The sequence below is a fragment of the Pseudorca crassidens genome, chromosome X, assembly GCF_039906515.1.
Source record: "Pseudorca crassidens isolate mPseCra1 chromosome X, mPseCra1.hap1, whole genome shotgun sequence".
Lineage (NCBI taxonomy): Eukaryota > Metazoa > Chordata > Mammalia > Artiodactyla > Delphinidae > Pseudorca > Pseudorca crassidens.
This window is the reverse complement of record NC_090317.1, coordinates 21,270,100-21,275,650: the sequence shown is the minus strand read 5'-3', so window position 1 is coordinate 21,275,650 and position 5,551 is coordinate 21,270,100. Positions and strand designations below refer to the sequence as shown.

The following is a 5,551-nucleotide window of genomic DNA, read 5'->3' as shown; positions in this document are numbered from 1 at the left end:
GGAGGACGAGGTGCTGGGAGAAGGAAGCGGGGGGTGGGTCCCGCGACGGGCCTCGTGGGCTTGGCTCCTCGAGGTTCTGCTTCGGGACAGAGCCCTGCGGGGGTGCCCAGAGGCCCGGGAAGGGACCGGGAGGTGAGCTGGACGATGGAGGGGGCCCTCCTTGCTGGGGTCCCGCCGAGAGGGAGGCTGGGCCAGAGGGACGTCCGGGGCAAGGCTGGGAGGAGCCGGCCGCACCTCGGCTGGGGATTTCGAGTTATGGAGGTGCGGGAGATTGTTGTAGGCAAAGACGTGGTCGAGGGGAAAGGCGGGAGGGAACCACACTGCAAACCTGGGAGGCCGGTGGGGGTGCCCTTCTATTCCGCCCCCCCCCCAGTGGAAGCACTCTGGTTTTGTTTTATTGTTTTGAAAAATTTCAGTGTTGGCTGTACGAAGCTGTCGATGCGGTGATACTTATTTATTCTTGGTGTCTTCTAGAGTAGACAGTAAGGACAGGCGTACCTTGGTGAGGACGGTCTAGCCCACGGTTTAGGGGCTCTTTATGCGAGTGTGGGAAGGGGACCCTGTAACTTCTGCGGCAGCGGAATACTCTCAAGGCAGTTTGGAGACAGTCCCCGTGGCACAGAGGTGGAGTACAATTGCAGAAATGTTTGGTGAGACTTCTGGGGGTGCAACTGTAGGTTTGCATTGCCCTGGTTAGCCCGTGGTTCTTTCAACTTAGGCTATTTCTCAAAGTCACACTGCTGAAACGTTTTTCGGGGGAAATGAATGGGGTATGTATTCGGGGTTGGGATTAGATTAGGTCGATAATAAAATTACCAGGTTGGAAGGGACTTTAAAGGTCATCTAATTTTCTGTTTACCTGTCCTGTCCTTGAATGTTGGGAGAGAGGAAGCTTTATTTGGGGAGAGATGGTAGGCAGCACAGTGGAGCAGAGTTTAGGGGTACTTAGATTGGATGGGGATGTCACCACGTAGTACTGAAGAGGACAGTATGTAGGAAAGAAATTTGGAGGATTCCACCGGGGGATTAAATGGGGTAACCTAATCCCAAGAATCATCCAGAGGCTCCAAATAGAAGCAAAATGCAGAGGCAGGAACCTGTAAAATTTTGATGGAGAAGCAAAGTTAGTAGGAAAGACTGGGGGAGCTAGGAGGAGCAGGAGGCTTGGTGATGCAAGTTAAGAGAATCTGAAGGCTGATGGAGTTGAGGAGGGACATGGCCATCTGACCAAGCTATGTGGATATTGCTAGGCAGTCTCATCTTTTGATACGGCAACTGAGGCAGCTGCTCTTGGGGTGGATGTAGGGGACAAGAGGCACAGGCCATGGGGCACAGAGCCTTACTCAAATTGATGTCACGAGGGTTGACCCCGTTGCTAGCTTTGCAGCAAAGGTAGGTAGGTTTCTTTTTGTTATGGCCCTGAGAAGTTGCTGATGAAGGAAGGGGAGAGGACTCTGACGTCTCGGTTAAGGAGGACTAGTTCTTGAGGCCACAAGGAAGAGGTGGCAAATTGTTGGGACAGGGCAGAGGAAAGCTAAGTCCCTGGGAAACTCTGCAGTTGGAGTCTGGATTGGGCAGAGTGGAGGGGGAGGGGATTTCCACAAGCAATGGTGGCTGTACCAAGGGCACTTGTAGAGTTGGTTGTTTTGATTTACCAGGAGAGGATAGGGAGGCAAGGAGGATCCCTTTCTTTCTCAGTGATGTAAACTTTCTTGGGAAGCACAGGGGGTTCCTCCAGATGTCTCTTTGCTTTACTCATGCTACAATTCACTACATAGGAAAAAAAAGGTTAGTACAGGGGGCAGAGGATCTCAACATGATGAGTCTGGATTATGGGTTTTAGAGGGTATTCTTTTAGGGGAACAGAATTATGGGAGAAAAGGACTTGAATACTAGAAAGAAGGAAGGCAGAAAGAGAAGTCAGAAGTGGGTTGGTTGGACAGTGAAGAGGGAAGAAAGGTGATCACACTGGTTCCATGTTAGGGCTAAGTAGGAAAAAGTGGAACCTTGAAATCTCCAGGATAATGTTTTCCAAAGTAAAGTTTGAAGAATCTTTAAGGCTCTTTACACTTCCATGCTAGAATCAGTAAGGTTTGGGCAAGAGAGAAGGATGATCTTGGGTAAAAATAGGGCTACAGAGAAACTGATATGTAGGAAGAAATAGAAATATATTTACACATAAGGAAATAGGGAGTTTAGGGATACTGTACAGGCTGAAAAATGCAGAATAGAGAAAGAGGGTGGGATAACAAGCCAAAGAAGGAAGGTGTTTATTCAGATGTCATTGGGAGCTGGTGTGGGGAAGGTAAAAACTTGCCTTTGATAGCCGCTGCCCTGGGAGGGCCCAGGAAGCAGAAGTTAGCTGGGATCCAGGGCTTATAAGTCTAAGCATTAATTAGAAAATCTAGACTAAAGTAAGGATATTGAATGGGGGAAGGAATTAACCGTCCTAAATAGAATGGCCTTGAAAGAAGGAGAAAGTGGGAATACACCAGTTTTTCCAGTCTGCAAGTGGGAGGAATCCTAGATATATGGAGATGGATGATGGAAATTCCAGAAAGAAACAGGATAAAGAACAGTGGCCTGAGAGCCTTGGGCCAGAATTGGAGGGTGGGGTGGGGGCATAGAGGAGAGGCGCTAATCAGGGGTTGGACAGCTGGAGTGGTTCATTGCTTCTAGGCTGAGCTAAGTTTGAGATGGACTAGAATGGCCTCAGAGGGTAGAGAGCTGTTTTCCAGTGTCAACCAGCATCTGGGATTGAGAGAGGAGGAGTTCATGGTTGAGTTGGGTGGGAAAGTGAACACTAGAGTGGAAAGGAGAGAGCGCTGGGGAAAGTGGAAATTGTTGGGATAAAATAGACAGGGAAAAGGAGAAGCCACTGATGATTACATGAGGGAGGAAGGAAGGCCCTAGACCTTTGAGTTTTCCAAAAGAAAGGAAATTTCTTAATGCTGGAGTTCCAGTTGGGTGTGAGTCTCTGCTTGCCAGAAGGTTTAGCATCTGACCGGCCAAAGAGGGAGGTAATAAGAAGTAATCTACCTTTCGGCCACTAGGATGCTATACAGTATTTTATATAATTTCACATACAAACTAGGCTTTATTAACGCCAGTTTTTGAATGGTCATCCTTAAAATAACGTAGAAACTGTTCTCCTTCTAAATCATATGCTTTCCTACTGTTCATAACTTAAAAGCACTCTTTTATGATGAAAACTTTCTTTGGTGAACTAAAGTTGAATTCTGGTCAAGAGTAAAATTTAACTCTTTTTCTATCCCCATCATTCCAATATGCTGTTCTGGTTCCCTCTTTTTTTTTTTTTTTTTTTTAAAGCAGAAGCCACCCTTTCCCCATAAAACATTAAAAAGTGAATCATTGTTTAAAAAGTGGCTGCAGGCTGCATGTCAAGGTCATATTCTCCCTGCCCAATGGATTGTGATGAATTTGAAGAGAGATGATTTATTATTTGTAAAACGGGGTAATTTTTAGCTTATTCATGAGAGTATGTGACGCAGGATACATCTTCATTTGGATTTTAAGAAGACCTTAAGCTAAGTATCCGTGAAGAATCGAGAGTACTGAGGGGCAGGCAAAGTTTTGTGTTTTAGGCTTCTTTGACTGTCTGCTAAGAAACAAAATTTGGTTACCTCATTGCTAAGGTATGCCTAGAAATCTTAGTGTTAGTGCCATTTAAGGGTACAGTCGAGTTTTGTTATAATGCTGGTGTCCGGGGACAAGGAGAGCAAGCAGGTTTTCATTTTTCCAAGTTCTATAGAGAAGTGCACTACATGTGGCTCTGAGCCCCGGAGTGAGGGGAGGCACTCTATACCTAGACTTGAGAGGTGATTAGGTGTCTTACTATGACGAGGCTTTACTCAGCGTGACTTGGTGGTACCACGCACGGGGTAGTGTGGTCCAGTGGTTCTCAGACTTTAGCCTGCATCAGAATTATCTGGAGGCCTTTGGAGACATAACAGCCCTCGGTTGCAGTCCTCATTCTTCTACTTCCTAGTCGTGTGGAACTTTCTTGAGCCTCAGTTTTCTCATCTATAAAATGGAGATGATAATCCCAGTCTCACAGGGCTGTGAGGATTACACAAGATGATGCATCTATAGTGCCAGGTCCATAGCAGGTGCCCAATAAATGGCATCTATTATTATAGTATAATCTAGTTTTTCTTATTCAACTGTGTCCTATGACATTACCTTTTTATATTACACTATGGTAAACATGGTGGCAGAAAGAAAACTATCAATAGCTCCTGAGTGCTCCCCTTATATCTTGATTCTCTGTGCTCTTTCTCCATATTCCTGTTGTATTAGTACATATTTAGCATTTACGACGTGGTAGGAAGAAAGAGCTTGGCTCATCACTGCATTATTGCATCCACCTTTGAGGTGGAAGTGGCAGCTTCTTTAACAGCTGTGCTGTAACCGTGCTTAGTATTTCAGAACAGGAACTGAAGGGTGTATATCCAGTCGAAACTTCAGGGCACATTTTGGTCCGTCCTTTAGAAATGACCCAAACGTAGTTTACCAGGGTGACATTTTAAAAAGCCATTGCTTTCTGAAAAGGGCTGCTGTGTTTAATTATGACTGGTTGGGCTTTCCAGCTGTCTCTGACATCTGGAAGTTCTACAAGAGCTGGTAGATAGAGCCCAGGTCTGGTATGGCTCTATGACAAGGATGTTCATCAGTGATTGGATGAGAGAGATTAACGTCTCAAATAGCTCGGGTATCCCCAAACCAAACTTTTGGGCAGAGAAAAACGATGGGCTGTAAAATATAGTCCCTCTCTGCAGCCAAAGTGAACTTTGATGCCAACAATCAGCTATGCCAATATAGGGAGAGTGTGATACCAGGCCAATTTAAAACTAGATCAGTGAACAAATTAATAATTTCTGTTTGACTTCAGAAATGCATTATTATTCTCTACCTGTCCCCCTCCCCAGCAGATCTACCTTCCTATTTATATTATGCTTAGGCAAATATTAAAGTGAGTTGTTCCCTGAGCACACATCTACTATAAGTGGCAGAAGGCAGTCCATAAGTCGGCTGGGTTTAAAAATTAGCTGCGGCTAAGCTACAGATAATTGGAAGTTGACTTTATTGTTTTGCCCCAGCCCAATTTTATTTTATTTCTGTGGTTTCTTTATCATGGAAGTAAGGAGAAGAAAGAAAGTTTATGAGAGATCATGGGAAGTAAAAGGAATTCAAAGACCCAATGCCTTTTTTAAAAAGTTAACTAATTATTTATTTTTGGTTGCGTTGGGTCTTCATTGCTGCACACGGGCTTTCTCTAGTTGCGGCGAGCAGGGGCTACTCTTCCTTGCAGTGCACGGGCTTCTCGTGGTGGCTTCTCGTTGTGGAGCACAGGCCCTAGGTGCGGGTGCTCAGTAGTTGTGGCTTGCAGGCTCTAGAGTACAGCCTCAGTAGTTGCGGCTCACGGGCTTAGTTGCTCCATGGCATGTGGGATCTTCCCAGACCAGGGCTTGAATCCGTGTCCCCTGCACTGGCAGGTGGATTCTTAAACACTGCGCCACCAGGGAAGCCC

At 45.8% G+C, this 5,551-nt stretch overlaps 1 protein-coding gene across 7 annotated transcripts in view; it reads left to right on the top strand.

The window, feature by feature from the left end:
• BCORL1 (BCL6 corepressor like 1) overlaps positions 1-5,551 on the top strand; it is a 60,125-nt gene that overhangs the window by 4,393 nt on the left and 50,181 nt on the right. The gene's annotated exons all lie outside the window — the stretch shown is intronic.